The sequence below is a fragment of the Anoplolepis gracilipes genome, chromosome 4 (genome assembly GCF_047496725.1).
Source record: "Anoplolepis gracilipes chromosome 4, ASM4749672v1, whole genome shotgun sequence".
Classification (NCBI taxonomy): Eukaryota; Metazoa; Arthropoda; class Insecta; order Hymenoptera; family Formicidae; genus Anoplolepis; species Anoplolepis gracilipes.
Genome location: NC_132973.1, coordinates 10,883,827 through 10,901,229, shown reverse-complemented (window position 1 = coordinate 10,901,229; position 17,403 = coordinate 10,883,827). Strand labels below are relative to the sequence as shown.

The following is a 17,403-nucleotide window of genomic DNA, read 5'->3' as shown; positions in this document are numbered from 1 at the left end:
CGAGTATAATTAAAGACACTATATAATTAATTAATATGTTTATTATTTCTCGGCATCTTTCTTATCATTAGATTTATATACAGCAGATACAAGAAGATATAATAAAAAAATACGTCGTATTACGTGGTATGAAGACCTAAGATCAGAAAGATATTGAACAAAAATTGTCAGTTAAGAAGTAGCTTATCACACGTGCGTCTGCTATATCGTGTCCGATGTATCTAATCAATTTTTTGACATAAAGTAAGAATTTACAAAGTTCTTGCCTGCTAATGTAAATTGTCTCCCGAGGTAAATTATATGGAATGTTGGGAGAGAAATGATGTTTAAAAAGGAGAACGCCTATCATGAATCGACTTTAGCATTGGGAAATTCCGCGTGCCGCGGAGTCGCGTGTGCTCGCACACGCGTGCACACGAGGGTCGGTCGTATGAAGTTACGGACGGACGGACAGGCGAGGCAGGCGGGCACAGGTAGGATCGATTTAAAAAGTAAATGACTGACGGACTGAGGTCGCCTACCAGGCAATTCCAGTAGCGCGGGCAATTGCGTGCAAGAAATTACTTGCCAATGTTGAGTGGCACGCAAAGCTCGGAGCGAACGCGAACGCTGAAGGATGGCATGGCGGAGAGGTAACGACGGCCCCACCATCGCCTTTTCTCCTCTTCTTCGTCTTCGTCTTCGTCTTCGTCTTCCTTCAAACCTTTCCCGACTATCCCGTCACCGTGCATGCGAACCTGTCGACCACGAACGAACCATGCGACTCATCTCGAATTCGTGTTCGCCTCTTAGGTCGAATCTTCCAGAGATCGACGTCTAGCTTCCACGCTTCTTTTTAGCATTTTTTTCTCGAAGCTCGTTGATATAATCATTTAGTAACAATGGTGAAAAAGAGACTTGCAAATGAAATATTTTTCATCGCTACAGAAACTTAATCAAATATGAATTTATATAAAGAAAATTTATAAAGAAAACTATTAATTAATCAACGATTTGTATTAATGTATATGTAAATAATATGTACATTATTTTTTTTTGCACAGATCTTTTATTAATTTTTGTGTTTGATGAGATAAGTTTGCGAAATATTTTGTTTACTATTCGATTTACACCACATACAGCCATGGTCAAAAGTATTAGGCCCCCCCCCTTAATTTTCCGTATTTCTTATTTTGTTAATAGTATATAATTACTAAAAAGATTAAAAATCTTTTTTAAATTATCGATAACACTTTAAAATGTTTTTTTAATTTCTCATCTGCGATAATTCGAATACAATAAAATTTTATGAAATAAAACAATGTTTTTTTTTAAAGTTGCTAATAGTAATTTAAAAAATTTTTGTATTTTCCTTGTTCTGTGATTTAAAAAAGAACATTGTTTTGTTTCTTAAAATTGTATTTTTGACACTCTGCAATTCAGTAAAAAAAATTTAAGTCAAGTCCCACAAACTGCAACATTTTGCATTACAAAATGCTTTTTTTAAAACTTTCCTACAATTTTTTTGACCAAGATAAGTACATAATTGTGAAACTAAATCTGTGTTTTTTCAGACATGTTGTCAATACTCGGCGAAAAATTATCGCAAATAAAAAAATTAAAAAAACATTTTAAAGATTGAAATTTCAATTTTAAAGTGCTATCGATAGTTTTTAAAAATTTGTTAATCTTTTTAATATTTATATACTATTAACAAAATAAGAAATACGGAAAATTTAAGGGTGCCTAATATTTTTGACCAAGGCTGTATCTAGCATAAACTAAATCAAATTTTTTAACGATTTCTACATAATTACATATACATATAATTAAATAAATTGTAATTGCGAATATAAGGCTCTCAATATTTACAAAGTTTCTAGATACTTGTTTGTAAATAAATTGTATCTAATCATGTATTTATAATATTTGTTGACAGGTGTCGTACAAAGTTCTAAAGGCCATTAACACCGAGAGTACCGTACAAAGTGTCGCGCGTAATTAATGTTGAGAATGCCGTACAAAGTATCGCGTATAATTAATATCGGGAGTGCCGTGCAAGTTGCCGCGCGTCATTAAGATAGAGAGTGCCGTGCGTATAAGTGTCATATATATTTGATCAATATCGGGAGTGCCATTCAAAGTCTCGCGCAATTGCCGAATTTTGCTAATTGGTACGCGCGCGATCATAATTAGCCGCGTATTTTTGCGAGTGCTGTGTTGCGTCAAGAAAGAGTAACAAAGGACGAGTAAGAAAGGAGAAAGCCCAGGAAGGCATCAGGCAACGGCGGAGCAACCGTAAGGTAAGCAACTTATATAATCTGTTTAATTTATTATCTGCTATTTAGATTAGATTTATATTAAAATTAGATTATCAAATATAAAACTTTATAAAATTTTATATCTCTAAAAAAATCTGTTTTGGAAATTATAAAATTTTTTAAAATTAAACATCTATTTAAAAAATGAATAAAAAATATCTCACCATATTATTATATATGTATAAATATAATTTAAATATATTTCTATTTTTTATAGATTAACGTTGTGTACTACAACTCCGCTGCTGCGCATCGTGTGCCGGTGAGTCCCCACTTATTTTTTATAATCTCGAATTTGTACGAAACTAAAAGTAAAAGGGAAATAATAACAAAAATATAAATGAACACTCAATTAAGTAAATTTTGTTTCTTTTTAATGAATGCAAAATTATTTAATAAATATTTTTACATAAAACAAGGAGGACAAATTTAAACGGACGGAAATATTTCGGTTTAAACAGCTTTTGAATTTAATTCAAGTTTTTTTTTTTTTTTTTTTTTTTTTTTTTACTATAATTTTATTGACTCACACGTAACAGTCTTTTTACAGTCCTTTCTCAGACCAATTTATACATGACAAGTTTTAAATTTTCGCTCTAAAAACGCTTCATACTTTGACAAGGTAGTGAGTCTCGTAAAAGTAACGCTTTTCTCGCTACCGTTTCTCGGGATACTTGCCTCCGCATACACGTTCTTTTACGCTTCAATGAATCTCTTCACCCTTCTCGGAACTTTGAAGTATTAGTTGCCGTCCTCCATATTATAATGTCAGAAATTTCTCGCTTTGGAATTTGAACGTGCATTCGAGCGGTGGATTTTTGTGCCAGAGATAAAAAAAAAACACGCGTAGCGAAAATGTATCATAAATAATAAAAAAATTATATTTTGCATTGATCACGTTGTTACACAAGTAATTAATAATAATTGGATTTACTTTGTAACACTATCGTACAAATTCGGGATTAGATAAATTACGCACAAAACGTGCGACTATGATCTCGTTGGACATGAACAAAGAAAGAGGAACGGCATCGTAAAATTAGGCGATTGGGCGAGGTGCAACATTATACGCAGCCTCATAAAATTAATCCAGTATCGATCGACAGATAATTCCTCGGTTACGACAAATTTTATGCCGGGCAATAAGCAACCGCGGATAGTTTTGACGTTATAAGGCCACGCCTTGGAAAACAAGGTGCTCGAAGATAGCAGAATATCGGAAAGAAAAGTTTAATAACAGTTCTTATCAAGCTTTGGTCTTCTCGCGTAATGTCGTGCGCAAATAATAACAAATGATTTAGAGGGTTTACAGGGTGCAAAAGTGAAGAAATATTTTTTAAACCCGGAATGTTTTTTGTTTTCTATGAATAGATCATGAATTATCTCGTCTCATTCGAAGGAAAAGTGTGTCTATATTTGCAATGATATTATAAATATGCATATTAAGCGTTTAATAAAGGGCTAGATATTTTTTTCAAATTTTATCTGAATGTTAAAATCGACTGCGCATGATTGATTACATCGCGATATTCGAAGGAACCGGTCGATTATTAATGAAGCAAGAACGGATCGCTCCGATTTGTCCCGGATTCCGATGGTCCGTAAATGAGCGAACCGTTCATCGTACACAATGTAAAACGTGCGCGCCTTCGAACGATCTTCAAAATTGATCTATGGCGAGAAGAAACAGAGGAGGAAGGAGAAAGAAGGACAGGCAAAGAGAGAGAGGAGCCAGCTGCTCGTAACAATTACATTCGCATAACACACGGCCGGTTATCCTCTTATATATCCGTGCTTAAAAACCAGTCGCAAAGTTCACAGCCCGGAGTATCCCGAAGAATTATGCCGTTGCACCGACTGATTTTACGACACGCCGTTGTGCTCGTATCTAGCACGTCACCCTCTTATTTTACGATGCTGCCGCTCTTTTAACGCCTCCTTAACTCCAAACATCGGCCAGCGCACGGCCCGTCGTTTTACATACGTTTACACACGCGTGAGATTCTCTCGTCCCGTGTGCGTATACTATACTGAAAGCACGCGCGAGAAACGAATGTGTCTCGATTACCACAGTGTCGTTATTACCGTGAACAACGAAGGACGCGTAAAAAAGCTGTGTCGATAATAAGAATGATTTATTAGATTGCAGTGTTTGCACGCAACAAAAAATCCCAGGCATCAGGTAAACATTGATTTATGAATACAGATTAGCGTAATAATAGATTACTTTTAATTTTATCGCGATAGTTAATTCACTCGCGATTGGTAGAATACATTAGAATAAATCGTCATCAAATATACAACTTATTATTCCTTCATGGATATATCAATTAATCGAAATTGTTATTGCAATAGCTTCGTACTTTGCAATTAATACATGGAAACCAGACGATCCTGTGTACGCATTCTGATTAATTCGCACTTAGCTGTTAATATTAGTTACAGCAATACGCGTTACAGAGCAAGTTAAAGTCTCAGTTTCACTCAACAGTAATTTAAACGCAAAATTATTCGTAAATTCTTAATTTTAATGAAAAAAATTTAATGAAAAAAATAAGTAATGAGATAACTAGTGTTGCGTCGAGAATTGCGTCAAAAATCGGGAATAGTGATAAAGATGTGATATGGTTAACTCAAATCGAGATAATCTTTTAACGAAATTATATACATGTTGCAATCTTTGATAAATAGCACATAATTTTATTTCAAAATATACTTTTTATTCTTTTATAAATTACAGATAGAGCTAGCGAAAATATAATAAAATAAATAATTTTTATCTCTTATCTGAAGCTATGAAGTTAATACTTTAAGATCTTCTTACTTATTGATCCTAATTAAACGACACTATTAATTCTCGTGAATTAATCAAATAAGCACGATGCAATTTTATTAGTAAATATAAAAAAAACGAATTCGTAAGAATCTATTATCGAATAATTTGGAAAATAATATTCAACACATAATGGTATCGTCGACTCGTAAACGCTCGCTACCGTACGGGTATATCTCATATCCGTATCAGGGAGATCTGGAATCAAGAGAGAGAGAGAGAGAGAGAGAGAGAGAGGGGGGGGGGGCTGAAATAGAATCAAAAGAGAGTCTCATTCCAGGGAACTCGGGAGGGAGAAGTAATTAAAGAATTAATTAAACGGAGGCTTACTCAGCTAAGTTCAACCATCGATCAAGGCTAACCACGGCGGGCTCTTGTTTGGCGCTGACAAAAAACACCGCTACCGAAATCATAGGAAGCCCCCATTGTGGCGGGCAACCTCTCGGAGAGGGTCCGCTCTCGGAACGATGACGACGGACACCGCGATCGGCATCGGGCATCGGGCATCGGGGACGGGGACTCGGGACGAGATCGCGGCGCGGTGGACGTGGAGACGGTAGGAATGCAGCTCGCGTGCTCCATCCCTGTCGGTACAAATTAGAGTAAAAATCATGAAGCAGGATCGTGGCAAATAACTTACGCAGCGGGATATCTTCCCGAGCGCGGACCAAAGGAGCGAACAATGCCTTCGACTCTCATCTTCCTTAGCCCGGACTATACCATAGTCGTCGTTTCTTTGCTCTTCTCTCTCTCTCTCTCTCTCTCTCTGCGCTTCGCTCTTGATTCAAGTTAGATGCCGTGAAGAGTGAGCAGAGGCAGATATTTATATTGAAGAAATAAAAGAAGAAGTATCTGTAAGTCTCATATCCCGAGAGGATATCCCGTACGCGGAGGCGACGCGACGTTTCGTTTCCCATGTAAACCAATTCTCTGCATTCTCGTTTTTCTTCTTTTCTCGTCATCATTATATAGAAAGCTCGACCGTTTTCGTTTCCTTAACTAGAATCCCTCGTGTCAGGAAGAATTTAATTATTGACTAAATAGAAAATTGAATTAATTTAGAGAAAAAGAAAAATAAATAACGCGTTAGATGCATTACTATCTTGAAAGTGCCGGATATTAAAGGAAAACTATTATAAAGTTATAAATAAAAAATTATATTGATACATTTTGCCACGCGACGATCAATTTATTCAGCGTATCTCGATCATATCATGAAAGATTAAAGAGTTTTATGCGGGACACCGACGACACGGGCTACAAAAATGACTTTATTATTTCTCATATATTGCGAAGCATATACAAGATAGGTATATGTCTGTATAATACTTATTAATTTATAAAATTTATAATTGTTTGTAATATTGTTTATACAGGCCCATATAAATCTCGCTCATTATATAATTATTATATAATTTTGCCAAATATTTTAAAATCGCACCAGATGTTAACGAAACATCTTGGTTTTGCATTATATATGTAGATAGCTCATACGTTAAAATATTTTATTTTGTTTCGTCAATAACATAAATACGTAAAATTTAACAAGTTTTCGAATACAAATTGTGGCCAAGATATTCGAGTCTCTTCTCATTTAAGGCTTATTTTCAGTTAACAACCCGCTTATTTTCGCTTCGCGTTTGACACCTTACATGAGTCTTGCAAAGCGACTCATTATATGGTAATAATTATGTTTCATCGGTAATTTCCAAATAACAATATCGAACGTGTGAAAAATTAAGTTAACCGAAAGAAATACATATTTTTCGATCAATCATGTTAATTTTTTATAAGAATCATACGTGAAAAAATAAAATAAATGTCATAATCAACACAACTGTCAATATACTTAACTCGAATAAAAGATACAAGAGAAGAATTGATATTTTTGTGTGTTTGTAAATAATATTATAATTATATATCATAATTCTAATGCCATGTTTTAATATATGGATCAAATTATTCAATGGTTGTGCTTCTACTATCTATACCACCGTAGTGCGCAACTGATAATAGAAATCGCTCAGTCTCTCATTTCATTCGTGCCGAGAAAATCGCTTCGTTGCGTCTCTCACACAATGTGTATCGCGCGCGTTGCGTTCGCTTCTTCAGATAATTTCTTCCTCCATTCCAAATTATCGTGTCGATGCTCCCGAGAGCCATCACGCGCCGTCACGCAATAGCATGTAAATACGTTCATACCCGATCGAGCAGGAGAGAGGTGAGATTCTCCTTCCCGCTTGCCGAGAATACAAAAGCCGCCAGCGTCTTGGAGAACAAACGGAGCTGGCGAATAAATTGGTCGAGGCGTCCGGAGCTGACCGGTAGCACCCGACAGCTTCTCACTTTGGGGCTCGTCCATTTTCGACGGTCTGACGAGCCGAAGCGAAAGCCTGTCGGCCATTAATAATTGTTGGTAATAATGGGGCGGCGGGGAGAAGAGAGGGTGGAGACGGGGGACTCTACCACCGTGGGCGCGCGGGGTGCGGAGAGGAGCGTGGATAGAAAAAAACGACCGCGAGACAGGTAACGAGCCTGACCGATTCACCGGTTGCGTTGTTGCTGCCGTTGGTGTCGAATGGGGGAGGCAAGCGGGAGGAAGCGGATGGTAGCGGTGTCGATCTTACACGGAGGCCACCCCCGCTGCGTTCCTAATAAACCTACTTGCTAGCGGGATAATGGCTCCGCGGTGACTCTACACTTCTGATGAGGGAGCGAGACGAGGCGAGAGATGGAAAGAGAGAGAGAGAGAGAGAGGGGGAGAGTAGGTGGCGGTGAAATGGAGAACATCTTCGACATCGAGACGCTGGCTACCATATCGAGCAGGAAAAAGGAAAGAATCGACAGTGAGTCGAGCATTAGCAATCAGCTCGAGACATGCTTTGTAGCGAATCTTCCGAGAAGAGTTTGCTCCGTGAGAGGTGGACCACTTGCTTTTCACGCCTCTGTTTCATATACATATTTCGCGAAAGAGTCACGTGAAATGGGATGTCACGTCAGTCTATTTACGTTTAAATCGCTATAAACGTAACGATGCGGTCGATAAATGTTAATTACAGTCATATAGCTACTGCTGGTCTACTCTTGAACATCTCGTGCCTTATAAGCGTATCTAAAGTTATCTTATTTCTACATTAAATAATATCTTAATTGCTCCTTTTATATATATATGTATATATCGCTTTGTTGCAGAATCATTATTCGTTTAAATCGTGATTACCTTTTTTGATATCGAATTACTTTTACGGTAACGAATGCAAAATGTGAATTAATCGCTGTATGTATAGTAACCAACGGCAGGTATCGTAAAGAATTACACCTCTCCTGCGAAGAATCATTAGATTCTATTCGGATGACTCAGCGTCCTTATAAATCGACTCACACGTAGCTCGCTCCTTAATAGCCAATTACTTTGTGCCCTAGTATAATTAGGTCTTTTTCCGATCCTTGACTCTCAAAAGCTTTAATCTTCTTCCTATCTCAGGTGATCCCTCGCACCTTCACAATCCGCCTGGTAGCGATCTTAAATCGTTAAAATGTATGCGTGCGATAGCAGCCTTTGAAAACGATCTCTGAAATCAGATCTCCAATTAACGTACGCAGGCAACGTAGTCGATGCATGTTATTTGAAAATCTAGATCGATATACCGTTATGAAAATATTTTACCCAAGTGTTAGTTACTTGAATATTTCTTATTCAAAAATCTTATTACTAAAATAATATTATTAATATTTTTTAAATTAAAAAAAAATAAGTATTTTTAATAAAACATTAGTTTTAATTATTTTACGCGTTCACTTTTTTTGTAAAATTCCTAAAGTAACACGTTGGTTAACATTATATCCAGCTTTAGCGCGGCAAACGTGTTAAAGAAGCATGAAAATTCAAGTCACGAGCATGATTGCGGTAATCCATGACGGCAATCAGTCAGTTTACGCGGTGTATGTGATAGATCGGATGATCGTCGTGTGTCGCTTTGTATGAGGGATCGTTCCGATTTGCATCCCTCGTGTGGGGAATAATGCATAAGGGAGTCGACATTTGAAGCTGCTCGAGCCGTGGTAACGATATCAGCGCATTGCGATCAATTTTATCGTTTTTATAGGGCAAACATTATTAATGTATTACATAATGTTACAAAATTTACTTCACTTACATTAACTAACTTTTTTTTATTTTAATCAAGTAATTTTTCATATGATTGATCGCCAATGTCAAGTCTATGAAAAATAAAAATAAGAAAAAAATTTTCTCACATATGATGAGGTAATATATGATGTAATGCTTAATATATACGTTATCGAAATACGAGCGCGAACGGTAGCGTAACCGTATTTCTTTCAATGTCAAGAAGACATAGTGTCAAGTTAAATCGCGTTCGATAGCGTTTTCTGTTCGTAAACCATCACTTGATTAGCGTTTCGCTATATATAGAGAAATTCTTTGACTTCCTTTGGACGGTAAATTTTTTGACTGATTGTAAATAGATTTTTTTCTTTTCAAAACTATCAAGGCATATCATCTATAGTTTTTGCATTATAAACGATCAAAGATTGTTTGAGAACTAATTTCTTTAAATGAACAAATATATAGATAATAAAATCAAATATATTTCTGGATTTGAATAGATTATATTTTGATAGAATTTTAATTGGCAAAGTAAAATTATAAAAATATATATAATGTGATGAATATAAAATTTGTTTTGTCGCAATGCGAATGAGTGAATGCGCAAATCTTGATCCTTTTCTCGAACGATTTTAATTCCGAAACTTGGTACAAGGTAGAAGAGCGGTCACAAAGCTGCACTTACCTTTGAATTCTTGTAAGGGGGTAATTCGATACGACGAGGCTCGAGTGATCTTGCGTGGACGATAGTAGTACGATTTGTCAATCGGCCGGCAGGTAAAAGAGCTCTCTCTCCGATCTTTTTCTTTCTCTCTCCATCTCAAATATACACGTACACACATACACACGCACACTTTCTGGTACCTTTTCTCCCGTTCGACACGAATCGCCTTCCAAGCTGACGATGCCTATCAGCATCATTAGGCAAGTGGGTGCTCTATCGGACTGAGAACTTATTGGGGAAATTTATAGCGGAAACTCGTGACTCCCCATTTGTGTTAGTTCTCAAGACTTTTTGTAACATCGCTATTATTACGAGCCGCCTTCTCTTAGGTAGTTATTTGTACCTTATACTTGTTTCTCGAGAAACTCCCGACTTTCTCCGCAATGATCGTTCGGGAGAGTTTTATATTTCTTGACTTACATCGCGTAATCGCGCGCGTCGTCTTATCTTGGTTTGCGCGTTTTCTCTGTCATTTTGTCCGTTTATTTATCGCTCATCAACGTGCCTCTGAACCGCTTTGCCGGTAAAACGACAATTCGTATGCCGAACGACGAGAGATCGGGGTGATAACGATGCGCTCGACATCGTAAGAAAATTAAAGCGGGGTACTAGGTTATCTTGGGGATTTGCGTCGGTGGCAGATTTAATTGATTACAAATTGGTGCAAGATTCGCGGTCGCACATTCACGCCCGGGTCTTTATTCCCCGGGAATTTTGTATTCACCATCTTCCGTTATCTCATCGTGCGCTTCGACACAGTCTTGTTTTTCAGCAGATAAATTAAATCGTCCTTTTTACTTTGGACCTCGTTACATTTTAACCGTTCCTCGATTCATGCGACATTTTCTGCTTCTTTTTTTTTCTTTTTCTTTCGGCTTCCACTTTATTCGCACCGTGACACTACGGAGCCGCGCGTATCCTATCTCTCTCTCTCTCTCTCTCTCTCTCTCTTTCTTTCTCCTGATCATCTTCGCGGACAAATTCTTTGCAATCAATTCTCAGCGGGCTTATCACTCCCCATTTGATATTTTATCGCTGCCGAGACCAAGTGCAAAGTCGCTCGATTCTCGTTGCATTCCAGCAAATCCAAGCACCAATTCATACATACGACGTGATAACGCAATTTGAGCGTACTCCATGATAACGCAATCATTTGTATGCCGAGCATCGGCACGATGGTAATCGGTTCTCTGTCTCACGCGATGAAAATAAAGGCAAAGAACGGACTCTAGCGCGGAACACTCTTCGGTTAAAATATCCTCGGGTATAGAGAGAGAGAGAGAGAGAGAGAGAGAGAGAGAGAGATATCTAATTGATCACAAATACAAAAGAGTGACCACTGCACGCGAGAGTCTCTTCCGGTCATTTTCGTATAAATATGTTAATGGTAGTTTCCAATAATAAGCCTGTGGCAATATGTATTCTGCGTAATCGTGTTCCTAGGCACCTCCGTCCACACGTGAACGCAAACGTATTCACTGTTACTTAAGTAAAAAAAAAGACGAGATATCGGGAATGAGAAAGGAAACGAAAAAAAATGAGAGTAAGAGAGAGAGAGAGAGAGAGAGGCTAGAATGAGATGACAAAATAACACAAAAAGAAAAAAAAACACAGACGAAAGACTGTACCGAGATACAGCGGAAAGGGATAAGGAGTAGAAAAATGGAAACCACGGTAAGCTGGATGAGACAACGAAAGAAAACGAGAGTAAGTGTCGAGAAGAAGAGAGAGAGAAAGAGAAAGGACGAAAAGGAGACTCGATCCGACCGCGAGACCGTGCTTTATACGCCGATGCATCTGGGAGAAGTCGAGGTTGCTCGGTGGTAGTGACGATGGTGATGAAGGAGATCGGGGTGGAGAGAATGGGGAGAGCGAGACGGGTGGAGGGAGGTTGGGCAAAGAGGGAAGGGTTAGTAGCTCTTGTAACGCTATCGACCCTGTCGCTGTACATCACGTCGACACCATCCTAGTCCGCTTATTTCAGATCGCGGGAGTAGTAGGAGTCGGCTTCTGCGCCATTACTTCGGTCGCCGGCCCTATGCACGCACGCACGCACGCACGCACGCACGTCGCGCACGCATACACGCGCGTGCTGTGCATCGTAAGTGGTGAGCGCGTGAGCTACGTATACGCAGGTTGCACGCGAGCGAGAACGGACGAAGGGCGAGGGACGGGGCTCTAAAGGAACTTGCATTATATGTATATCCTGGAAGCACGATCCTTCGGAGATGCGATGCCGATTGCGCGAAATAGGACGGTACATTCTTGCCGGTAATATCGGCGAAATTTATGCGGCGAATGATAGCGAAAGCTCGTGACGTTTCCGAAACTTCCAGTAGAAGAGATTGTTTCAGCTTCCACGTGCGAGATCCGAATGGCATAATAGAATAAGATCGGTAGTCTCGGAGTACGAGATTTTACGAGTATCAAATATAGGAATGATCGGATGGATATTCAATTCGACGTGATACATCCTATAACGATAGCAATGCTGTACTGTATAGGGAGAAATATTGTAAATAATATACAATAGCTACGATAATAAATAATTTCAGATATTTTTCGTCAAATGTATAAAATTCGCATTTAGAACGGAATAGTTGTTTCGCAGAAATTTTCGCTCTCTAAAATGATTAGAGACAATTTCGATCCTCATTTAAAAGATATTCTGCGCATCCGCTTCGGATCCCGACGAATTGACTTAAGTGAACGCCGTTTTACAAGCATGTTCGCCACAGGATATCGCTTGCATTAATTTAGATATGCGAATTGAAATGGTTTCTTGAAAATGGTCCGAGTAGTGCATTTGGCTATTGACGCGAAATTAAATGTAGGAATTTATTCCTAGACTATTGTTCTCGATTCTAAAATAATAATGAGCAATCGTTACGTTCTGCCGATATTGCTTACGGATTATTTCAAACGTTCCTCTGTCAAAAAATGATTTTTGACAGTTGTACACAAGTAGTAAAAAATGATCTGACGCGTTTAAACAGTAGATATGTAGATAATAATGAAGCAAGCAAGGCGTGTATATTATGCGATGACGTTGCGTCAAATCACTATATATATATATCAATCTTCATTAATATCTTCATTAATATTTTTCGCTTAATGTAGCATTCATACGGCTCATGTACAGCCAGCCTTGCTACGATAAAGTTGTATAAGCGTGCATTTTATAAGAGAATTATATATGCTATAGTATTAATACTCGAATTTAAAACTTGGATATATGTATATATACACGATACGAATTACATCGATGATTACGCAATCGATTAAAAAAGTTCGTTTTATATTTCTTACTTATTTTTTGACGAAAAATTACTTCTGAGAAAAGCGATGTGTCCCACGATTTACTGGAAAGAACCTTTAATATATTTACAAGTTGATAACTTGGTATGTCTCTCTTGACGCGTTCCTATTTACTTATCTCATAATCGGAGAATCATTAGACGTAGTAGCAGCAGAAGCTGCACGTCACATCCGACATATTCAGCCGAGTGAATTCTCGGCGGCCGAATTTTCTGCTCACAGCTCGTTGAGTCGTAAGCGTGATGCACGCGACCACGCGATCGTCCAATCATTCCTTCTATTTCCATTTCCCTCTCTTTCGTATTGAAAATCCCCGGGATCCCCGGGTCCCGACCCGGGAGTCGTTTTCGGGCGATGCCGCGCTGACCCGAACTCCGAACGCGGCCGCCATCGGCTAACCCGGCGCCGGCGGAGCGTGAAACGTGCGAGAACGTCTGTTTCTGCTGGGATATCTCACGACCATTTCCATTTAATTGATCGTCTTGAAACGTTGGCGCGTATATGTGCCCCGTGGATCGAAGACGATACCAGGACGGCGATTTCAATGGGCAGTGGACGAGCCAATTAGCTCCGTCCCAATGCTCAGGTATTCTCTTTCTCCCTCACTGCAGCTTTGCTCTTTCTTTACTTCTCATCTCCGCTTTACTTTCCCTTTTTTTCTTTCTTACTTGTTTTCTCTACTCTTTTCTTTATATATCTCTCTCTGTTAGTCTTTCCTTCCTGTGTCTCCCTTATTTGTTTTCTCTCTTTATCATCCCGCTGGCTCAAGTGGAGTCTCTTTTATCCCATATCCTTCTCTTTCTCCCTTGTTTTCTCTTTCTTTCTGTTTCTGCTGCCAAGCCAAACTCCCGATCTATACGCGACCTGGAAGGCTTCCGGACTGAAGCGGGATATTACAGACCCCTCTTTCGCCCCGGACACGAGAACACAGAAAACCGGGATCCTATCTTATCCGCGGAGAAGTTTATAGCCCGGTCGACTCTAATTGGGCGAGAAATCATCGGGCACTCCTTTTCTCCGTCCGCACGTTCAAAAAGACTCTCACTAATTCACGATTTCTCGCGTATTATTGCCGGACCGTGCCACTGCTTCCCTCCTGCCCTTCGCTCTTTTCGTCGTTCTGTCAAACACCTTCTCCTTCTTCCTTCTGGATTCTTGGCAACGAGCAGACATCATTCTGATAGGATTCAACAGCCCCGATAAATCGCCGCTTAAACTGAACAGCGTATGTGAACATTTTTATATAGTGTGTCTATATGTATTCATATTTTACAAGAATTGAGACAGCTGAATAAGAAGTTGGGGCAAAGCAAGAAGCAAAGTTATATGTACGATCATCGCAAAATAAGAAATTAAACGAGTATTGTTTTCTATCGTGTCTCTGAATTTTTTTCACAAAGTTGAAAGAGATTTCGCGAATTAATTACAAATATTTTATATGATTTGCATATTTTAAATAATTTGCTTGTCAAAATACCTTTCTTATACGTCTCTTACTCTATCACCACTTTGAAAAATTTACAAATTAATTTATTGTAATTTTTTTTTAAATTCTTTAAAAAAAAATCAATTGAAAAATAATTATTTTTAAAAATCTTTAATGGAACAATTATTAACCGCGCGCATAAATCACGCTTTAGAGTCTGTGCCTTAGACGTCAACGCGTGACTTTGTCGATTAAGTGGAAGCGTTTGCGTTTATTTTCTCTTTACCGTGCGGAAGAAATATTTTCTCACAAACAGACGCGACGGAAGTGGCTTAACGCAATTTATGGCGAATACGAACGGCCGTGCTGTCGGTAATCCCCTCGTCCTAATTCTCGTTAACATCCGAATATCTCAGTTTAAGCGGACTGTGCATATGGTTACGCCCGCGCCCGGCGCGGCAACCGGACGATTCGGAGCGAGCGCGCGATTTAGCGCGCGCGAGAAGGTGCGCCAGGCAATATCTCATTGAGCAAAGGAGGAGGTGACTTTAACGTCGACCTTCCCTCTTTCCTCTGCCGCGCCGCAGAGCCGGTGAGCAATAGCGGCCAAGACGGGGCCCGACCGTTGCTCGCCGAGGGAGTAAGATCGTTAATCTTACCGCGCACCGATCGGGCGCAGATAGTAATTGTTACGTTCTGCTTTCCTGTGGCCGACCGATTTCGTTCGAGCGTGTCCGACGAGAGGCTCCTCCAACACCTGAGGACTCGACGACCGACGACTTTGACCTCGTCTCCTTCCTCTCTCGCGCATCTCCAGCTTCTATTTGCCATCTCTGTTCTTCTCTAAAGTTTGCGTCGGGAGTCGCCGACCGATCCTCACCCATCACCGACATTAATCTGTTGGCACTATATGCATGTAATATAATGCCGTTGATATCTGTTTGCCACTCTTTTGCCGACTGTTTGCGTTGGATATCTCTTTGACTTTTGTATATAGCGATAACAGGTGAATGAAATTGCGCGCGCGGAAGTTAATCGGCCGAGGCTGAAAAAAACTTGGCGATTCAAAGGAAGAATAAAATAATGATGATTCGCAGCATGAGCAGGGTAGAAAATTAAAAGACCGTTTAATTATCAGGAAATTGGTAAGTTTTTTTCTTCGTCTTCGAGTCTTGCAATCATTATAACCACGTACACTGTTGTTCATAATCGATAGTATAATAAAAGAAACCACAAGAGAAGGAGAATCTTTTGCTACAAGGGAACCGCCGCGTGATCGCTATATCCTTTATACTGAGAATTTCTGGTCTCCTTATTGGGCATCCTTCACCTGTTCCACCTTTCGAAAGGCTCGAATTACTTACTTTCTCGCCTCGAAATCCATAAGCCCTATATACGAACCTCGTGGCTTCTCGCGGGGTTCTTTTGTGCCTTTATATACCGATGCCGACGAGACTGTCGTACAGTCGTTTCACTCACGCGCAAATAGAAGCAGGTTCCCCGTTCGATGGCAAAAAAAGCGGAGATATGCGCGTGAAACGTCGATCCGTCGTGTTAACGCCATTAACGAGTCCGCTCGTATTACATGTCCGACGACGTGATCTCGCTTCTTCGCGTACAGTTTCATATCTCCTTTCCCTCTCCCTCTCCTCTCCTCGTCGGACCTCTTCTTGGTCTCCGCTACGTCTGCTCTTCTCGTCCTACCGTGCGCGTATTCTCGGCTCGTGAAGCCAAGAGCGTGGCCATAAATTCGCCGCTCGCGTTCACCGTTGACGCGGGCCACGATATCCGAAATGTCGCGCGGATCCAATGTTTTCGTGCTCCTTTTTTTTTTTTTTTTTTTTTTTCGACGTAAACAGGCGATTCCATCCGTGCCGAGTAGATGAGAGTATCGCTCGGAGAAACCAGTTTCGCGCGCAGATTCCTTATTTGCGAGCCCGACGAAACCGTAGATTCGAGTTAATCGTCGATGAGCCTTCTCGCGCGCTTTTTCTCTCCCTTCTCTCCCTCCTCTCCCTTCTTACTTCCCTCTTCTCTTTCCCACAATTCGTATACGCGCCTTCGAGTGATCTCTGGAGTACTTGGGCCGTCGTCGACGCCTACCGAGGAATGAAAATTGTCCCTGAGGTTGTAAATTTAATCTTCTATCACGCGTTATGAGATAGATTTTTAATAGGAAAAAATTTCGAGACGAGAGAATACGAATGATAATGAATATTTCCGCGATAGTTGAATGATCGTAAAATAAAAGAGGCGGAGGATAAGATTATATTTAATTTTCAGGAAGTTGCAAATACTAACCAATAGATTTTTACTGTACCTATTCTATGGACATTGAGTAGATGAGAAATATTAGATAAACTCTCTCTTCCTTCAGGTGTGCAATACGTGGCGGAATATCTTATATACCGAAGAGTAGATGTGCGGAAATACATTCAGCTAAGAATAATTGATGCCGTAGAATACAAATCGAAAAGTATCTAGAGCTGCTTGTCTATATCGATTATTTTACATATTGATATCCGCAGTAATTTCCATGTAAATCGATAAAGATATGTATAGTTCGAAGAGCAAACATGGTGATTAAGTCCAAATTATTGAAGGAAAAATATTTCGCATTTTTCTATAGCTTACTTGTTTTTAATTTCATGCTTTATAATACAATCAAAGTAA

General features: G+C 39.4%; 1 long non-coding RNA gene across 2 annotated transcripts in view; it reads left to right on the top strand.

Moving 5' to 3' along the window:
- The window catches only part of LOC140664403 (uncharacterized), a 118,340-nt gene that overhangs the window by 11,830 nt on the left and 89,107 nt on the right, over positions 1 to 17,403 (top strand). The window contains exons 2-3 of one of the 2 annotated variants that reach the window (XR_012046449.1): positions 1,919 to 2,282; positions 2,518 to 2,562. This is a non-coding gene — a long non-coding RNA (uncharacterized lncRNA). Of the gene's footprint in view, positions 1 to 1,918; positions 2,283 to 2,517; positions 2,648 to 17,403 lie in introns of those variants that run through there. The other variant, XR_012046448.1, reaches the window with a different exon arrangement.